Below are 21,722 nucleotides of genomic sequence, written 5' to 3' on the forward strand. Positions count from 1 at the left end.
GAGGTTAAAGGGACTGACTCTCCAAGTGGGGAGAGTGTTAGGAAAGCGTCTGGAATGTTGCACCCGAGTACCAGGGGAGGAAAACTGAGACATATTTGAACACGTCTCCCGATCACATGGTTGATTATACTCTAGGTTCCACATGCATGTTTTAGCTGAAGGAAGAATACCTTAAACCTGGGTAGTTGAAACCCGTGGAATGGGTACCATGCAATATGACTTCAAAGGGTCTTCATTTGCTCACCGCACCTCTCCAATCCTATCACTGCTGCGTTTATGCCCCTGTACACATGCTTGATTCTCTTTCGGAGACATAGCAATCCATAGGTTTTAAGATACTTACTAGTCAGGTACATTCTTAGGCGTTTAATATGCGGTGTTGAGTCCATTTCGTTGAGCAAGGAGTAGCTCTTGTCTATTCCATATTTGGCTTAAGGAACTTTATCTGTGCTCATTTCAATCTCTGGTTTTATGCAGCACCCCAACTCACCTTTACCCTTAAGCAAGCATAAGTTGGTTTTCTAAATTTGAGACCCTGTTCTGTTCTGTAATTCAGTTCCTGTGTAGCCAAGTTTACATTCCGCGTATTACTGATATCTTATGATGTTTCTTTTTCTGTGTGACTTACTTCAGTTAGAATCATCATACCTGAATCCACTCATTGTGCTGCTAAGGGCCTGATGACACAGATTTCATTGCTGAGTGATATTGCTTTGTAAGTAAATACCACAACTTCTTTATCCATTTTTCACTTTCTGCGATGTTGAACTTGTACTGTAAACGAGGTTCTTGTAAACAGAGCCGTTCCAAACTTTGGGGTGGCTGTGTCTTTTTGATTTTAATTTCCCTAAGCTATAGGACCATAAGTGGAAGTGCCCTAGGTTCTGTTGCTTTGTTTTTTAGATGTTTCAGGAAACACCATACACTTCTCCCAAGTGGTTGTTGGCAATTTACATCCCGCCCATCAGCATAACAAGGCTCCCAGTTCTCCATGACCTGTCCTGCCTTTCTGGATTTTACACTTTTTTCAGATGGCCCTTTTGACCGGGGGGAAGTGAGACTTCATTGTAGTGCAGATTTCCTTTGCAAGCTTGCTTGGTTGGCCAAAAAGGGCGTATGCGTTTTTTCCTGAATATATTCAGGAAAAAACGCATACGCCCTTTTTGGCCAAGTGCATCATTGTGGACGTTCTGCCTCTTTTCCTATGCTTTCAATGCAATTCCAGTCTACCTCCTGAAATCGGTTTCCTGCAATTCTGCCCCGCTTTCAAGTCCTCTTGGCAGCCTTACTTCAGTCTATTTTTGGACGATAGCTGTCATTTATAACTCTGCAGGTTTGTGAATTACAGTGCCCCTGAGCTCCTTTCTTCAACTCGCTTTCTTGTGACCTGGCCGCAACACCGCAGGATGGCTTCAGGCCCTAATCTGGTTCCGGCACGGCACGCTGAGCCTTTGGTTATTTCCTCTTCCTGGTGGGAAATGAGAGTTAAATTTGCCCGTCCAGACACCTCCAGCTAGCCTCTCATTGGTTCTCGCTATTCCTGTTCATCTTCCGCAGAAATTGCAAACTGGGCCAAACAGGAGGTTAAAGGGACTGACTCTCCAAGTGAGGAGAGTGTTAGTAAAGCGTCTGGAATGTTGCACCCGAGTACCAGGGGAGGAAAACTGAGACATATTTGAACACGTCTCCCGATCACATGGTTGATCATACTCTAGGTTCCACATGCATGTTTTAGCTGAAGGAAGAATACCTTAAACCTGGGTAGTTGAAACCCGTGGAATGGGTACCATGCAATATGACTTCAAAGGGTCTTCATTTGCTCACCGAACCTCTCCAATCCTATCACTGCTGCGTTTATGCCCCTGTACACATGCTTGATTCTCTTTCGGAGACATAGCAATCCATAGGTTTTAAGATACTTACTAGTCAGGTACATTCTTAGGCGTTTAATATGCGGTGTTGAGTCCATTTCGTTGAGCAAGGAGTAGCTCTTGTCTATTCCATATTTGGCTTAAGGAACTTTATCTGTGCTCATTTCAATCTCTGGTTTTATGCAGCACCCCAACTCACCTTTACCCTTAAGCAAGCATAAGTTGGTTTTCTAAATTTGAGACCCTGTTCTGTTCTGTAATTCAGTTCCTGTGTAGCCAAGTTTACATTCCGTGTATTACTGATATCTTATGATGTTTCTTTTTCTGTGTGACTTATTTCAGTTAGAATCATCATACCTGAATCCACTCATTGTGATGCTAAGGGCCTGATGACATAGATTTCATTGCTGAGTGATATTGCTTTGTAAGTAAATACCACAACTTCTTTATCCATTTTTCTCTTTCTGCGATGTTGAACTTGTACTGTAAACGAGGTTCTTGTAAACAGAGGCGTCCCAAACTTTGGGGTGGCTGTGTCTTTTTGATTTTAATTTCCCTAAGCTATAGGACCATAAGTGGCAGTGCCCTAGGCTCTGTTGCTTTGTTTTTTAGATGTTTCAGGAAACACCATACACTTCTCCCGAGTGTCTGTTGGCAATTTACATCCCGCCCATCAGCATAACAAGGCTCCCAGTTCTCCATGGCCTGTCCTGCCTTTCTGGATTTTACACTTTTTTCAGATGGCCCTTTTGACCGGGGGGAAGTGAGACTTCATTGTAGTGCAGATTTCCTTTGCAAGCTTGCTTGGTTGGCCAAAAAGGGCGTATGCGTTTTTTCCTGAATATATTCAGGAAAAAACGCATACGCCCTTTTTGGCCAAGTGCATCATTGTGGACGTTCTGCCTCTTTTCCTATGCTTTCAATGCAATTCCAGTCTACCTCCTGAAATCGGTTTCCTGCAATTCTGCCCCGCTTTCAAGTCCTCTTGGCAGCCTTACTTCAGTCTATTTTTGGACGATAGCTGTCATTTATAACTCTGCAGGTTTGTGAATTACAGTGCCCCTGAGCTCCTTTCTTCAACTCGCTTTCTTGTGAGCTGGCCGCAACACCGCAGGATGGCTTCAGGCCCTAATCTGGTTCCGGCCCGGCATGCTGAGCCTTTGGTTAATTCCTCTTCCTGGTGGGAAATGAGAGTTAAATTTGCCTGTCCAGACACCTCCAGCTAGCCTCTCATTGGTTTTCGCTATTCCTGTTCATCTTCCGCAGAAATTGCAAACTGGGCCAAACAGGAGGTTAAAGGGACTGACTCTCCAAGTGGGGAGAGTGTTAGGAAAGCGTCTGGAATGTTGCACCCGAGTACCAGGGGAGGAAAACTGAGACATATTTGAACACGTCTCCCGATCACATGGTTGATTATACTCTAGGTTCCACATGCATGTTTTAGCTGAAGGAAGAATACCTTAAACCTGGGTAGTTGAAACCCGTGGAATGGGTACCATGCAATATGACTTCAAAGGGTCTTCATTTGCTCACCGCACCTCTCCAATCCTATCACTGCTGCGTTTATGCCCCTGTACACATGCTTGATTCTCTTTCGGAGACATAGCAATCCATAGGTTTTAAGATACTTACAAGTCAGGTACATTCTTAGGCGTTTAATATGCGGTGTTGAGTCCATTTCGTTGAGCAAGGAGTAGCTCTTGTCTATTCCATATTTGGCTTAAGGAACTTTATCTGTGCTCATTTCAATCTCTGGTTTTATGCAGCACCCGAACTCACCTTTACCCTTAAGCAAGCATAAGTTGGTTTTCTAAATTTGAGACCCTGTTCTGTTCTGTAATTCAGTTCCTGTGTAGCCAAGTTTACATTCCGTGTATTACTGATATCTTATGATGTTTCTTTTTCTGTGTGACTTACTTCAGTTAGAATCATCATACCTGAATCCACTCATTGTGCTGCTAAGGGCCTGATGACACAGATTTCATTGCTGAGTGATATTGCTTTGTAAGTAAATACCACAACTTCTTTATCCATTTTTCACTTTCTGCGATGTTGAACTTGTACTGTAAACGAGGTTCTTGTAAACAGAGCCGTTCCAAACTTTGGGGTGGCTGTGTCTTTTTGATTTTAATTTCCCTAAGCTATAGGACCATAAGTGGAAGTGCCCTAGGTTCTGTTGCTTTGTTTTTTAGATGTTTCAGGAAACACCATACACTTCTCCCAAGTGGTTGTTGGCAATTTACATCCCGCCCATCAGCATAACAAGGCTCCCAGTTCTCCATGACCTGTCCTGCCTTTCTGGATTTTACACTTTTTTCAGATGGCCCTTTTGACCGGGGGGAAGTGAGACTTCACTGTAGTGCAGATTTCCTTTGCATGCTTGCTTGGTTGGCCAAAAAGGGCGTATGCGTTTTTTCCTGAATATATTCAGGAAAAAACGCATACGCCCTTTTTGGCCAAGTGCATCATTGTGGACGTTCTGCCTCTTTTCCTATGCTTTCAATGCAATTCCAGTCTACCTCCTGAAATCGGTTTCCTGCAATTCTGCCCCGCTTTCAAGTCCTCTTGGCAGCCTTACTTCAGTCTATTTTTGGACGATAGCTGTCATTTATAACTCTGCAGGTTTGTGAATTACAGTGCCCCTGAGCTCCTTTCTTCAACTCGCTTTCTTGTGACCTGGCCGCAACACCGCAGGATGGCTTCAGGCCCTAATCTGGTTCCGGCACGGCACGCTGAGCCTTTGGTTATTTCCTCTTCCTGGTGGGAAATGAGAGTTAAATTTGCCCGTCCAGACACCTCCAGCTAGTCTCTCATTGGTTCTCGCTATTCCTGTTCATCTTCCGCAGAAATTGCAAACTGGGCCAAACAGGAGGTTAAAGGGACTGACTCTCCAAGTGGGGAGAGTGTTAGTAAAGCGTCTGGAATGTTGCACCCGAGTACCAGGGGAGGAAAACTGAGACATATTTGAACACGTCTCCCGATCACATGGTTGATCATACTCTAGGTTCCACATGCATGTTTTAGCTGAAGGAAGAATACCTTAAACCTGGGTAGTTGAAACCCGTGGAATGGGTACCATGCAATATGACTTCAAAGGGTCTTCATTTGCTCACCGAACCTCTCCAATCCTATCACTGCTGCGTTTATGCCCCTGTACACATGCTTGATTCTCTTTCGGAGACATAGAAATCCATAGGTTTTAAGATACTTACTAGTCAGGTACATTCTTAGGCGTTTAATATGCGGTGTTGAGTCCATTTCGTTGAGCAAGGAGTAGCTCTTGTCTATTCCATATTTGGCTTAAGGAACTTTATCTGTGCTCATTTCAATCTCTGGTTTTATGCAGCACCCCAACTCACCTTTACCCTTAAGCAAGCATAAGTTGGTTTTCTAAATTTGAGACCCTGTTCTGTTCTGTAATTCAGTTCCTGTGTAGCCAAGTTTACATTCCGTGTATTACTGATATCTTATGATGTTTCTTTTTCTGTGTGACTTATTTCAGTTAGAATCATCATACCTGAATCCACTCATTATGATGCTAAGGGCCTGATGACATAGATTTCATTGCTGAGTGATATTGCTTTGTAAGTAAATACCACAACTTCTTTATCCATTTTTCTCTTTCTGCGATGTTGAACTTGTACTGTAAACGAGGTTCTTGTAAACAGAGTCGTCCCAAACTTTGGGGTGGCTGTGTCTTTTTGATTTTAATTTCCCTAAGCTATAGGACCATAAGTGGCAGTGCCCTAGGCTCTGTTGCTTTGTTTTTTAGATGATTCAGGAAACACCATACACTTCTCCCGAGTGTCTGTTGGCAATTTACATCCCGCCCATCAGCATAACAAGGCTCCCAGTTCTCCATGGCCTGTCCTGCCTTTCTGGATTTTACACTTTTTTCAGATGGCCCTTTTAACCGGGGGGAAGTGAGACTTCATTGTAGTGCAGATTTCCTTTGCAAGCTTGCTTGGTTGGCCAAAAAGGGCGTATGCGTTTTTTCCTGAATATATTCAGGAAAAAACGCATACGCCCTTTTTGGCCAAGTGCATCATTGTGGACGTTCTGCCTCTTTTCCTATGCTTTCAATGCAATTCCAGTCTACCTCCTGAAATCGGTTTCCTGCAATTCTGCCCCGCTTTCAAGTCCTCTTGGCAGCCTTACTTCAGTCTATTTTTGGACGATAGCTGTCATTTATAACTCTGCAGGTTTGTGAATTACAGTGCCCCTGAGCTCCTTTCTTCAACTCGCTTTCTTGTGAGCTGGCCGCAACACCGCAGGATGGCTTCAGGCCCTAATCTGGTTCCGGCCCGGCATGCTGAGCCTTTGGTTAATTCCTCTTCCTGGTGGGAAATGAGAGTTAAATTTGCCTGTCCAGACACCTCCAGCTAGCCTCTCATTGGTTTTCGCTATTCCTGTTCATCTTCCGCAGAAATTGCAAACTGGGCCAAACAGGAGGTTAAAGGGACTGACTCTCCAAGTGGGGAGAGTGTTAGGAAAGCGTCTGGAATGTTGCACCCGAGTACCAGGGGAGGAAAACTGAGACATATTTGAACACGTCTCCCGATCACATGGTTGATTATACTCTAGGTTCCACATGCATGTTTTAGCTGAAGGAAGAATACCTTAAACCTGGGTAGTTGAAACCCGTGGAATGGGTACCATGCAATATGACTTCAAAGGGTCTTCATTTGCTCACCGCACCTCTCCAATCCTATCACTGCTGCGTTTATGCCCCTGTACACATGCTTGATTCTCTTTCGGAGACATAGCAATCCATAGGTTTTAAGATACTTACAAGTCAGGTACATTCTTAGGCGTTTAATATGCGGTGTTGAGTCCATTTCGTTGAGCAAGGAGTAGCTCTTGTCTATTCCATATTTGGCTTAAGGAACTTTATCTGTGCTCATTTCAATCTCTGGTTTTATGCAGCACCCGAACTCACCTTTACCCTTAAGCAAGCATAAGTTGGTTTTCTAAATTTGAGACCCTGTTCTGTTCTGTAATTCAGTTCCTGTGTAGCCAAGTTTACATTCCGTGTATTACTGATATCTTATGATGTTTCTTTTTCTGTGTGACTTACTTCAGTTAGAATCATCATACCTGAATCCACTCATTGTGCTGCTAAGGGCCTGATGACACAGATTTCATTGCTGAGTGATATTGCTTTGTAAGTAAATACCACAACTTCTTTATCCATTTTTCACTTTCTGCGATGTTGAACTTGTACTGTAAACGAGGTTCTTGTAAACAGAGCCGTTCCAAACTTTGGGGTGGCTGTGTCTTTTTGATTTTAATTTCCCTAAGCTATAGGACCATAAGTGGAAGTGCCCTAGGTTCTGTTGCTTTGTTTTTTAGATGTTTCAGGAAACACCATACACTTCTCCCAAGTGGTTGTTGGCAATTTACATCCCGCCCATCAGCATAACAAGGCTCCCAGTTCTCCATGACCTGTCCTGCCTTTCTGGATTTTACACTTTTTTCAGATGGCCCTTTTGACCGGGGGGAAGTGAGACTTCATTGTAGTGCAGATTTCCTTTGCAAGCTTGCTTGGTTGGCCAAAAAGGGCGTATGCGTTTTTTCCTGAATATATTCAGGAAAAAACGCATACGCCCTTTTTGGCCAAGTGCATCATTGTGGACGTTCTGCCTCTTTTCCTATGCTTTCAATGCAATTCCAGTCTACCTCCTGAAATCGGTTTCCTGCAATTCTGCCCCGCTTTCAAGTCCTCTTGGCAGCCTTACTTCAGTCTATTTTTGGACGATAGCTGTCATTTATAACTCTGCAGGTTTGTGAATTACAGTGCCCCTGAGCTCCTTTCTTCAACTCGCTTTCTTGTGACCTGGCCGCAACACCGCAGGATGGCTTCAGGTCCTAATCTGGTTCCGGCACGGCACGCTGAGCCTTTGGTTACTTCCTCTTCCTGGTGGGAAATGAGAGTTAAATTTGCCCGTCCAGACACCTCCAGCTAGTCTCTCATTGGTTCTCGCTATTCCTGTTCATCTTCCGCAGAAATTGCAAACTGGGCCAAACAGGAGGTTAAAGGGACTGACTCTCCAAGTGGGGAGAGTGTTAGTAAAGCGTCTGGAATGTTGCACCCGAGTACCAGGGGAGGAAAACTGAGACATATTTGAACACGTCTCCCGATCACATGGTTGATCATACTCTAGGTTCCACATGCATGTTTTAGCTGAAGGAAGAATACCTTAAACCTGGGTAGTTGAAACCCGTGGAATGGGTACCATGCAATATGACTTCAAAGGGTCTTCATTTGCTCACCGAACCTCTCCAATCCTATCACTGCTGCGTTTATGCCCCTGTACACATGCTTGATTCTCTTTCGGAGACATAGAAATCCATAGGTTTTAAGATACTTACTAGTCAGGTACATTCTTAGGCGTTTAATATGCGGTGTTGAGTCCATTTCGTTGAGCAAGGAGTAGCTCTTGTCTATTCCATATTTGGCTTAAGGAACTTTATCTGTGCTCATTTCAATCTCTGGTTTTATGCAGCACCCCAACTCACCTTTACCCTTAAGCAAGCATAAGTTGGTTTTCTAAATTTGAGACCCTGTTCTGTTCTGTAATTCAGTTCCTGTGTAGCCAAGTTTACATTCCGTGTATTACTGATATCTTATGATGTTTCTTTTTCTGTGTGACTTACTTCAGTTAGAATCATCATACCTGAATCCACTCATTGTGCTGCTAAGGGCCTGATGACACAGATTTCATTGCTGAGTGATATTGCTTTGTAAGTAAATACCACAACTTCTTTATCCATTTTTCACTTTCTGCGATGTTGAACTTGTACTGTAAACGAGGTTCTTGTAAACAGTGGCATCCCAAACTTTGGGGTGGCTGTGTCTTTTTGATTTTAATTTCCCTAAGCTATAGGACCATAAGTGGCAGTGCCCTAGGCTCTGTTGCTTTGTTTTTTAGATGTTTCAGGAAACACCATACACTTCTCCCGAGTGTCTGTTGGCAATTTACATCCCGCCCATCAGCATAACAAGGCTCCCAGTTCTCCATGGCCTGTCCTGCCTTTCTGGATTTTACACTTTTTTCAGATGGCCCTTTTGACCGGGGGGAAGTGAGACTTCATTGTAGTGCAGATTTCCTTTGCAAGCTTGCTTGGTTGGCCAAAAAGGGCGTATGCGTTTTTTCCTGAATATATTCAGGAAAAAACGCATACACCCTTTTTGGCCAAGTGCATCATTGTGGACGTTCTGCCTCTTTTCCTATGCTTTCAATGCAATTCCAGTCTACCTCCTGAAATCGGTTTCCTGCAATTCTGCCCCGCTTTCAAGTCCTCTTGGCAGCCTTACTTCAGTCTATTTTTGGACGATAGCTGTCATTTATAACTCTGCAGGTTTGTGAATTACAGTGCCCCTGAGCTCCTTTCTTCAACTCGCTTTCTTGTGACCTGGCCGCAACACCGCAGGATGGCTTCAGGCCCTAATCTGGTTCCGGCCCGGCATGCTGAGCCTTTGGTTAATTCCTCTTCCTGGTGGGAAATGAGAGTTAAATTTGCCTGTCCAGACACCTCCAGCTAGCCTCTCATTGGTTTTCGCTATTCCTGTTCATCTTCCGCAGAAATTGCAAACTGGGCCAAACAGGAGGTTAAAGGGACTGACTCTCCAAGTGGGGAGAGTGTTAGTAAAGCGTCTGGAATGTTGCACCCGAGTACCAGGGGAGGAAAACTGAGACATATTTGAACACGTCTCCCGATCACATGGTTTATTATACTCTAGGTTCCACATGCATGTTTTAGCTGAAGGAAGAATACCTTAAACCTGGGTAGTTGAAACCCGTGGAATGGGTACCATGCAATATGACTTCAAAGGGTCTTCATTTGCTCACCGCACCTCTCCAATCCTATCACTGCTGCGTTTATGCCCCTGTACACATGCTTGATTCTCTTTCGGAGACATAGCAATCCATAGGTTTTAAGATACTTACAAGTCAGGTACATTCTTAGGCGTTTAATATGCGGTGTTGAGTCCATTTCGTTGAGCAAGGAGTAGCTCTTGTCTATTCCATATTTGGCTTAAGGAACTTTATCTGTGCTCATTTCAATCTCTGGTTTTATGCAGCACCCCAACTCACCTTTACCCTTAAGCAAGCATAAGATGTTTTTCTAAATTTGAGACCCTGTTCTGTTCTGTAATTCAGTTCCTGTGTAGCCAAGTTTGCATTCCGTGTATTACTGATATCTTATGATGTTTCTTTTTCTGTGTGACTTATTTCAGTTAGAATCATCATACCTGAATCCACTCATTGTGCTGCTAAGGGCCTGATGACATAGATTTCATTGTTGAGTGATATTGCTTTGTAAGTGAATACCACAACTTCTTTATCCATTTTTCACTTTCTGCGATGTTGAACTTGTACTGTAAACGAGGTTCTTGTAAACAGACGCGTCCCAAACTTTGGGGTGGCTGTGTCTTTTTGATTTTAATTTCCCTAGGCTATAGGACCATAAGTGGCAGTGCCCTAGGCTCTGTTGCTTTGTTTTTTAGATGTTTCAGGAAACACCATACACTTCTCCCAAGTGTCTGTTGGCAATTTACATCCCGCACATCAGCATAACAAGGCTCTCAGTTCTCAATTGCCTGTTGCCTTTCTGGATTTTACACTTTTTTAAGATGGCCCTTTTGACCGGGGGGAAGTGAGACTTCATTGTAGTGCAGATTTCCTTTGCAAGCTTGCTTGGTTGGCCAAAAAGGGCGTATGCGTTTTTTCCTGAATATATTCAGGAAAAAACGCATACGCCCTTTTTGGCCAAGTGCATCATTGTGGACGTTCTGCCTCTTTTCCTATGCTTTCAATGCAATTCCAGTCTACCGCCTGAAATCGGTTTCCTGCAATTCTGCCCCGCTTTCAAGTCCTCTTGGCAGCCTTACTTCAGTCTATTTTTGGACGATAGCTGTCATTTATAACTCTGCAGGTTTGTGAATTACAGTGCCCCTGAGCTCCTTTCTTCAATTCGCTTTCTTGTGACCTGGCCGCAACACCGCAGGATGGCTTCAGGCCCTAATCTGGTTCCGGCACGGCATGCTGAGCCTTTGGTTATTTCCACTTCCTGGTGGGAAATGAGAGTTAAATTTGCCCGTCCAGACACCTCCAGCTAGTCTCTCATTGGTTCTCGCTATTCCTGTTCATCTTCCGCAGAAATTGCAAACTGGGCCAAACAGGAGGTTAAAGGCGCTGACTCTCCAAGTGGGGAGAGTGTTAGTAAAGCGTCTGGAATGTTGCACCCGAGTACCAGGGGAGGAAAACTGAGACATATTTGAACACGTCTCCCGTTCACATGGTTGATCATACTTGGGTTCCACATGCATGTTTTAGCTGAAGGAAGAATACCTTAAACCTGGAGAGTTAAGACCCGTGGAATGGGTACCATGCAATATGACTTCAAAGGGTCTTCATTTGCTCACCGAACCTCTCCAATCCTATCACTGCTGCGTTTATGCCCCTGTACACATGCTTGATTCTCTTTCGGAGACATAGCAATCCATAGGTTTTAAGATACTTACTAGTCAGGTACATTCTTAGGCGTTTAATATGCGGTGTTGACTCCATTTCGTTGAGCAAGGAGTAGCTCTTGTCTATTCCATATTTGGCTTAAGGAACTTTATCTGTGCTCATTTCAATCTCTGGTTTTATGCAGCACCCCAACTCACCTTTACCCTTAAGCAAGCATAAGTTGGTTTTCTAAATTTGAGACCATGTTCTGTTCTGTAATTCAGTTCCTGTGTAGCCAAGTTTACATTCCGTGTATTACTGATATCTTATGATGTTTCTTTTTCTGTGTGACTTACTTCAGTTAGAATCATCATACCTGAATCCACTCATTGTGCTGCTAAGGGCCTGATCACACAGATTTCATTGCTGAGTGATATTGCTTTGTAAGTAAATACCACAACTTCTTTATCCATTTTTCACTTTCTGCGATGTTGAACTTGTACTGTAAACGAGGTTCTTGTAAACAGAGCCGTTCCAAACTTTGGGGTGGCTGTGTCTTTTTGATTTTAATTTCCCTAAGCTATAGGACCATAAGTGGAAGTGCCCTAGGTTCTGTTGCTTTGTTTTTTAGATGTTTCAGGAAACACCATACACTTCTCCCAAGTGGTTGTTGGCAATTTACATCCCGCCCATCAGCATAACAAGGCTCCCAGTTCTCCATGGCCTGTCCTGCCTTTCTGGATTTTACACTTTTTTCAGATGGCCCTTTTGACCGGGGGGAAGTGAGACTTCACTGTAGTGCAGATTTCCTTTGCAAGCTTGCTTGGTTGGCCAAAAAGGGCGTATGCGTTTTTTCCTGAATATATTCAGGAAAAAACGCATACGCCCTTTTTGGCCAAGTGCATCATTGTGGACGTTCTGCCTCTTTTCCTATGCTTTCAATGCAATTCCAGTCTACCTCCTGAAATCGGTTTCCTGCAATTCTGCCCCGCTTTCAAGTCCTCTTGGCAGCCTTACTTCAGTCTATTTTTGGACGATAGCTGTCATTTATAACTCTGCAGGTTTGTGAATTACAGTGCCCCTGAGCTCCTTTCTTCAACTCGCTTTCTTGTGACCTGGCCGCAACACTGCAGGATGGCTTCAGGCCCTAATCTGGTTCCGGCACGGCACGCTGAGCCTTTGGTTATTTCCTCTTCCTGGTGGGAAATGAGAGTTAAATTTGCCCGTCCAGACACCTCCAGCTAGTCTCTCATTGGTTCTCGCTATTCCTGTTCATCTTCCGCAGAAATTGCAAACTGGGCCAAACAGGAGGTTAAAGGGACTGACTCTCCAAGTGGGGAGAGTGTTAGTAAAGCGTCTGGGATGTTGCACCCGAGTACCAGGGGAGGAAAACTGAGACATATTTGAACACGTCTCCCGATCACATGGTTGATCATACTCTAGGTTCCACATGCATGTTTTAGCTGAAGGAAGAATACCTTAAACCTGGGTAGTTGAAACCCGTGCAATGGGTACCATGCAATATGACTTCAAAGGGTCTTCATTTGCTCACCGAACCTCTCCAATCCTATCACTGCTGCGTTTATGCCCCTGTACACATGCTTGATTCTCTTTCGGAGACATAGCAATCCATAGGTTTTAAGATACTTACTAGTCAGGTACATTCTTAGGCGTTTAATATGCGGTGTTGAGTCCATTTCGTTGAGCAAGGAGTAGCTCTTGTCTATTCCATATTTGACTTAAGGAACTTTATCTGTGCTCATTTCAATCTCTGTTTTTATGCAGCACCCCAACTCACATTTACCCTTAAGCAAGAATAAGTTGGTTTTCTAAATTTGAGACCCTGTTCTGTTCTGTAATTCAGTTCCTGTGTAGCCAAGTTTACATTCCGTGTATTACTGATATCTTACGATGTTTCTTTTTCTGTGTGACTTATTTCAGTTAGAATCATCATACCTGAATCCACTCATTGTGCTGCTAAGGGCCTGATGACACAGATTTCATTGCTGAGTGATATTGCTTTGTAAGTAAATACCACAACTTCTTTATCCATTTTTCACTTTCTGCGATGTTGAACTTGTACTGTAAACGAGGTTCTTGTAAACAGAGCCGTTCCAAACTTTGGGGTGGCTGTGTCTTTTTGATTTTAATTTCCCTAAGCTATAGGACCATAAGTGGAAGTGCCCTAGGCTCTGTTGCTTTGTTTTTTAGATGTTTCAGGAAACACCATACACTTCTCCCAAGTGTCTGTTGGCAATTTACATCCCGCCCATCAGCATAACAAGGCTCCCAGTTCTCAATGGCCTGTTGCCTTTCTGGATTTTACACTTTTTTCAGATGGCCCTTTTGACCGGGGGGAAGTGAGACTTCAATGTAGTGCAGATTTCCTTTGCAAGCTTGCTTGGTTGGCCAAAAAGAGCGTATGCGTTTTTTCCTGAATATATTCAGGAAAAAACGCATACGCCCTTTTTGGCCAAGTGCATCATTGTGGACGTTCTGCCTCTTTTCCTATGCTTTCAATGCAATTCCAGTCTACCTCCTGAAATCGGTTTCCTGCAATTCTGCCCCGCTTTCAAGTCCTCTTGGCAGCCTTACTTCAGTCTATTTTTGGACGATAGCTGTCATTTATAACTCTGCAGGTTTGTGAATTACAGTGCCCCTGAGCTCCTTTCTTCAACTCACTTTCTTGTGACCTGGCCGCAACACCGCAGGATGGCTTCAGGCCCTAATCTGGTTCCGGCCCTGCATGCTGAGCCTTTGGTTAATTCCTCTTCCTGGTGGGAAATGAGAGTTAAATTTGCCCGTCCAGACACCTCCAGCTAGCCTCTCATTGGTTCTCGCTATTCCTGTTCATCTTCCACAGAAATTGCAAACTGGGCCAAACAGGAGGTTAAAGGGACTGACTCTCCAAGTGGGGAGAGTGTTAGTAAAGCGTCTGGAATGTTGCACCCGAGTACAAGGGGAGGAAAACTGAGACATATTTGAACACGTCTCCCGATCACATGGTTGATCATACTCTAGGTTCCACATGCACGTTTTAGCTGAAGGAAGAATACCTTAAACCTGGGTAGTTGAAACCCGTGGAATGGGTACCATGCAATATGACTTCAAAGGGTCTTCATTTGCTCACCGCACCTCTCTAATCCTATCACTGCTGCGTTTATGCCCCTGTACACATGCTTGATTCTCTTTCGGAGACATAGCAATCCATAGGTTTTAAGATACTTACTAGTCAGGTACATTCTTAGGCGTTTAATATGGGGTGTTGAGTCCATTTCGTTGAGCAAGGAGTAGCTCTTGTCTATTCCATATTTGGCTTAAGGAACTTTATCTGTGCTCATTTCAATCTCTGGTTTTATGCAGCACCCCAACTCACCTTTACCCTTAAGCAAGCATAAGTTGGTTTTCTAAATTTGAGACCCTGTTCTGTTCTGTAATTCAGTTCCTGTGTAGCCAAGTTTCCATTCCGTGTAGTACTGATATCTTATGATGTTTCTTTTTCTGTGTGACTTATTTCAGTTAGAATCATCATACCTGAATCCACTCATTGTGCTGCTCCGGGCCTGATGACACAGATTTCATTGCTGAGTGATATTGCTTTGTAAGTAAATACCACAACTTCTTTATCCATTTTTCACTTTCTGCGATGTTGAACTTGTACTGTAAACGAGGTTCTTGTAAACAGAGGCGTCCCAAACTTTAGGGTGGCTGTGTCTTTTTTATTTTAATTTCCCTAAGCTATAGGACCATAAGTGGAAGTGCCCTAGGCTCTGTTGCTTTGTTTTTTAGATGTTTCAGGAAACACCATACACTTCTCCCAAGTGTCTGTTGGCAATTTACATCCCGCCCATCAGCATAACAAGGTTCCCAGTTCTCAATGGCCTGTTGCCTTTCTGGATTTTACACTTTTTTCAGATGGCCCTTTTGACCGGGGGGAAGTGAGACTTCATTGTAGTGCAGATTTCCTTTGCAAGCTTGCTTGGTTGGCCAAAAAGGGCGTATGCGTTTTTTCCTGAATATATTCAGGAAAAAACGCATACGCCCTTTTTGGCCAAGTGCATCATTGTGGACGTTCTGCCTCTTTTCCTATGCTTTCAATGCAATTCCAGTCTACCTCCTGAAATCGGTTTCCTGCAATTCTGCCCCGCTTTCAAGTCCTCTTGGCAGCCTTACTTCAGTCTATTTTTGGACGATAGCTGTCATTTATAACTCTGCAGGTTTGTGAATTACAGTGCCCCTGAGCTCCTTTCTTCAACTCGCTTTCTTGTGACCTGGCCGCAACACCGCAGGATGGCTTCAGGCCCTAATCTGGTTCCGGCACGGCACGCTGAGCCTTTGGTTATTTCCTCTTCCTGGTGGGAAATGAGAGTTAAATTTGCCCGTCCAGACACCTCCAGCTAGTCTCTCATTGGTTCTCGCTATTCCTGTTCATCTTCCGCAGAAATTGCAAACTGGGCCAAACAGGAGGTTAAAGGCGCTGAATCTCCAAGTGGGGAGAGTGTTAGTAAAGCGTCTGGAATGTTGCACCCGAGTACCAGGGGAGGAAAACTGAGACATATTTGAACACGTCTCCCGTTCACATGGTTGATCATACTTGGGTTCCACATGCATGTTTTAGCTGAAGGAAGAATACCTTAAACCTGGAGAGTTAAGACCCGTGTAATGGGTACCATGCAATATGACTTCAAAGGGTCTTCATTTGCTCACCGAACCTCTCCAATCCTATCACTGCTGCGTTTATGCCCCTGTACACATGCTTGATTCTCTTTTGGAGACATAGCAATCCATAGGTTTTAAGATACTTACTAGTCAGGTACATTCTTAGGCGTTTAATATGCGGTGTTGAGTCCATTTCGTTGAGCAAGGAGTCGCTCTTGTCTATTCCATATTTGGCTTAAGGAACTTTATCTGTGCTCATTTCAATCTCTGGTTTTATGCAGCACCCCAACTCACCTTTACCCTTAAGCAAGCATAAGTTGGTTTTCTAAATTTGAGACCCTGTTCTGTTCTGTAATTCAGTTCCTGTGTAGCCAAGTTTACATTCCGTGTATTACTGATATCTTATGATGTTTCTTTTTCTGTGTGACTTACTTCAGTTAGAATCATCATACCTGAATCCACTCATTGTGCTGCTAAGGGCCTGATGACACAGCTTTCATTGCTGAGTGATATTGCTTTGTAAGTAAATACCACAACTTCTTTATCCATTTTTCACTTTCTGCGATGTTGAACTTGTACTGTAAACGAGGTTCTTGTAAACAGAGCCGTTCCAAACTTTGGGGTGGCTGTGTCTTTTTGATTTTAATTTCCCTAAGCTATAGGACCATAAGTGGAAGTGCCCTAGGTTCTGTTGCTTTGTTTTTTAGATGTTTCAGGAAACACCATACACTTCTCCCAAGTGGTTGTTGGCAATTTACATCCTGCCCATCAGCATAACAAGGCTCCCAGTTCTCCATGGCCTGTCCTGCCTTTCTGGATTTTACACTTTTTTCAGATGGCCCTTTTGACCGGGGGGAAGTGAGACTTCACTGTAGTGCAGATTTCCTTTGCAAGCTTGCTTGGTTGGCCAAAAAGGGCGTATGCGTTTTTTCCTGAATATATTCAGGAAAAAACGCATACGCCCTTTTTGGCCAAGTGCATCATTGTGGACGTTCTGCCTCTTTTCCTATGCTTTCAATGCAATTCCAGTCTACCTCCTGAAATCGGTTTCCTGCAATTCTGCCCCGCTTTCAAGTCCTCTTGGCAGCCTTACTTCAGTCTATTTTTGGACGATAGCTGTCATTTATAACTCTGCAGGTTTGTGAATTACAGTGCCCCTGAGCTCCTTTCTTCAACTCGCTTTCTTGTGACGTGGCCGCAACACTGCAGGATGGCTTCAGGCCCTAATCTGGTTCCGGCACGGCACGCTGAGCCTTTGGTTATTTCCTCTTCCTGGTGGGAAATGAGAGTTAAATTTGCCCGTCCAGACACCTCCAGCTAGTCTCTCATTGGTTCTCGCTATTCCTGTTCATCTTCCGCAGAAATTGCAAACTGGGCCAAACAGGAGGTTAAAGGGACTGACTCTCCAAGTGGGGAGAGTGTTAGTAAAGCGTCTGGGATGTTGCACCCGAGTACCAGGGGAGGAAAACTGAGACATATTTGAACACGTCTCCCGATCACATGGTTGATCATACTCTAGGTTCCACATGCATGTTTTAGCTGAAGGAAGAATACCTTAAACCTGGGTAGTTGAAACCCGTGCAATGGGTACCATGCAATATGACTTCAAAGGGTCTTCATTTGCTCACCGAACCTCTCCAATCCTATCACTGCTGCGTTTATGCCCCTGTACACATGCTTGATTCTCTTTCGGAGACATAGCAATCCATAGGTTTTAAGATACTTACTAGTCAGGTACATTCTTAGGCGTTTAATATGCGGTGTTGAGTCCATTTCGTTGAGCAAGGAGTAGCTCTTGTCTATTCCATATTTGACTTAAGGAACTTTATCTGTGCTCATTTCAATCTCTGTTTTTATGCAGCACCCCAACTCACATTTACCCTTAAGCAAGAATAAGTTGGTTTTCTAAATTTGAGACCCTGTTCTGTTCTGTAATTCAGTTCCTGTGTAGCCAAGTTTACATTCCGTGTATTACTGATATCTTACGATGTTTCTTTTTCTGTGTGACTTATTTCAGTTAGAATCATCATACCTGAATCCACTCATTGTGCTGCTAAGGGCCTGATGACACAGATTTCATTGCTGAGTGATATTGCTTTGTAAGTAAATACCACAACTTCTTTATCCATTTTTCACTTTCTGCGATGTTGAACTTGTACTGTAAACGAGGTTCTTGTAAACAGAGCCGTTCCAAACTTTGGGGTGGCTGTGTCTTTTTGATTTTAATTTCCCTAAGCTATAGGACCATAAGTGGAAGTGCCCTAGGCTCTGTTGCTTTGTTTTTTAGATGTTTCAGGAAACACCATACACTTCTCCCAAGTGTCTGTTGGCAATTTACATCCCGCCCATCAGCATAACAAGGCTCCCAGTTCTCAATGGCCTGTTGCCTTTCTGGATTTTACACTTTTTTCAGATGGCCCTTTTGACCGGGGGGAAGTGAGACTTCAATGTAGTGCAGATTTCCTTTGCAAGCTTGCTTGGTTGGCCAAAAAGAGCGTATGCGTTTTTTCCTGAATATATTCAGGAAAAAACGCATACGCCCTTTTTGGCCAAGTGCATCATTGTGGACGTTCTGCCTCTTTTCCTATGCTTTCAATGCAATTCCAGTCTACCTCCTGAAATCGGTTTCCTGCAATTCTGCCCCGCTTTCAAGTCCTCTTGGCAGCCTTACTTCAGTCTATTTTTGGACGATAGCTGTCATTTATAACTCTGCAGGTTTGTGAATTACAGTGCCCCTGAGCTCCTTTCTTCAACTCACTTTCTTGTGACCTGGCCGCAACACCGCAGGATGGCTTCAGGCCCTAATCTGGTTCCGGCCCTGCATGCTGAGCCTTTGGTTAATTCCTCTTCCTGGTGGGAAATGAGAGTTAAATTTGCCCGTCCAGACACCTCCAGCTAGCCTCTCATTGGTTCTCGCTATTCCTGTTCATCTTCCACAGAAATTGCAAACTGGGCCAAACAGGAGGTTAAAGGGACTGACTCTCCAAGTGGGGAGAGTGTTAGTAAAGCGTCTGGAATGTTGCACCCGAGTACAAGGGGAGGAAAACTGAGACATATTTGAACACGTCTCCCGATCACATGGTTGATCATACTCTAGGTTCCACATGCACGTTTTAGCTGAAGGAAGAATACCTTAAACCTGGGTAGTTGAAACCCGTGGAATGGGTACCATGCAATATGACTTCAAAGGGTCTTCATTTGCTCACCGCACCTCTCTAATCCTATCACTGCTGCGTTTATGCCCCTGTACACATGCTTGATTCTCTTTCGGAGACATAGCAATCCATAGGTTTTAAGATACTTACTAGTCAGGTACATTCTTAGGCGTTTAATATGGGGTGTTGAGTCCATTTCGTTGAGCAAGGAGTAGCTCTTGTCTATTCCATATTTGGCTTAAGGAACTTTATCTGTGCTCATTTCAATCTCTGGTTTTATGCAGCACCCCAACTCACCTTTACCCTTAAGCAAGCATAAGTTGGTTTTCTAAATTTGAGACCCTGTTCTGTTCTGTAATTCAGTTCCTGTGTAGCCAAGTTTCCATTCCGTGTAGTACTGATATCTTATGATGTTTCTTTTTCTGTGTGACTTATTTCAGTTAGAATCATCATACCTGAATCCACTCATTGTGCTGCTCCGGGCCTGATGACACAGATTTCATTGCTGAGTGATATTGCTTTGTAAGTAAATACCACAACTTCTTTATCCATTTTTCACTTTCTGCGATGTTGAACTTGTACTGTAAACGAGGTTCTTGTAAACAGAGGCGTCCCAAACTTTAGGGTGGCTGTGTCTTTTTTATTTTAATTTCCCTAAGCTATAGGACCATAAGTGGAAGTGCCCTAGGCTCTGTTGCTTTGTTTTTTAGATGTTTCAGGAAACACCATACACTTCTCCCAAGTGTCTGTTGGCAATTTACATCCCGCCCATCAGCATAACAAGGCTCCCAGTTCTCAATGGCCTGTTGCCTTTCTGGATTTTACACTTTTTTCAGATGGCCCTTTTGACCGGGGGGAAGTGAGACTTCATTGTAGTGCAGATTTCCTTTGCAAGCTTGCTTGGTTGGCCAAAAAGGGCGTATGCGTTTTTTCCTGAATATATTCAGGAAAAAACGCATACGCCCTTTTTGGCCAAGTGCATCATTGTGGACGTTCTGCCTCTTTTCCTATGCTTTCAATGCAATTCCAGTCTACCTCCTGAAATCGGTTTCCTGCAATTCTGCCCCGCTTTCAAGTCCTCTTGGCAGCCTTACTTCAGTCTATTTTTGGACGATAGCTGTCATTTATAACTCTGCAGGTTTGTGAATTACAGTGCCCCTGAGCTCCTTTCTTCAACTCGCTTTCTTGTGACCTGGCCGCAACACCGCAGGATGGCTTCAGGCCCTAATCTGGTTCCGGCACGGCACGCTGAGCCTTTGGTTATTTCCTCTTCCTGGTGGGAAATGAGAGTTAAATTTGCCCGTCCAGACACCTCCAGCTAGTCTCTCATTGGTTCTCGCTATTCCTGTTCATCTTCCGCAGAAATTGCAAACTGGGCCAAACAGGAGGTTAAAGGCGCTGAATCTCCAAGTGGGGAGAGTGTTAGTAAAGCGTCTGGAATGTTGCACCCGAGTACCAGGGGAGGAAAACTGAGACATATTTGAACACGTCTCCCGTTCACATGGTTGATCATACTTGGGTTCCACATGCATGTTTTAGCTGAAGGAAGAATACCTTAAACCTGGAGAGTTAAGACCCGTGTAATGGGTACCATGCAATATGACTTCAAAGGGTCTTCATTTGCTCACCGAACCTCTCCAATCCTATCACTGCTGCGTTTATGCCCCTGTACACATGCTTGATTCTCTTTCGGAGACATAGCAATCCATAGGTTTTAAGATACTTACTAGTCAGGTACATTCTTAGGCGTTTAATATGCGGTGTTGAGTCCATTTCGTTGAGCAAGGAGTCGCTCTTGTCTATTCCATATTTGGCTTAAGGAACTTTATCTGTGCTCATTTCAATCTCTGGTTTTATGCAGCACCCCAACTCACCTTTACCCTTAAGCAAGCATAAGTTGGTTTTCTAAATTTGAGACCCTGTTCTGTTCTGTAATTCAGTTCCTGTGTAGCCAAGTTTACATTCCGTGTATTACTGATATCTTATGATGTTTCTTTTTCTGTGTGACTTACTTCAGTTAGAATCATCATACCTGAATCCACTCATTGTGCTGCTAAGGGCCTGATGACACAGCTTTCATTGCTGAGTGATATTGCTTTGTAAGTAAATACCACAACTTCTTTATCCATTTTTCACTTTCTGCGATGTTGAACTTGTACTGTAAACGAGGTTCTTGTAAACAGAGCCGTTCCAAACTTTGGGGTGGCTGTGTCTTTTTGATTTTAATTTCCCTAAGCTATAGGACCATAAGTGGAAGTGCCCTAGGTTCTGTTGCTTTGTTTTTTAGATGTTTCAGGAAACACCATACACTTCTCCCAAGTGGTTGTTGGCAATTTACATCCCGCCCATCAGCATAACAAGGCTCCCAGTTCTCCATGGCCTGTCCTGCCTTTCTGGATTTTACACTTTTTTCAGATGGCCCTTTTGACCGGGGGGAAGTGAGACTTCACTGTAGTGCAGATTTCCTTTGCAAGCTTGCTTGGTTGGCCAAAAAGGGCGTATGCGTTTTTTCTTGAATATATTCAGGAAAAAACGCATACGCCCTTTTTGGCCAAGTGCATCATTGTGGACGTTCTGCC

At 43.8% G+C, this 21,722-nt stretch overlaps 1 long non-coding RNA gene across 2 annotated transcripts in view; it reads left to right on the plus strand.

The window, feature by feature from the left end:
• The window catches only part of LOC307181483, a 575,226-nt gene that overhangs the window by 318,149 nt on the left and 235,355 nt on the right, over window positions 1–21,722 (plus strand). For both annotated transcript variants that reach the window (XR_013826874.1, XR_013826875.1), the window contains exon 3: window positions 11,695–11,772. This is a non-coding gene — a long non-coding RNA (uncharacterized lncRNA). The remainder of the gene's footprint in view (window positions 1–11,694; window positions 11,773–21,722) is intronic.

Source organism: Stenella coeruleoalba (genome assembly GCF_951394435.1).
Source record: "Stenella coeruleoalba genome assembly, contig: scaffold_163, whole genome shotgun sequence".
Lineage (NCBI taxonomy): Eukaryota > Metazoa > Chordata > Mammalia > Artiodactyla > Delphinidae > Stenella > Stenella coeruleoalba.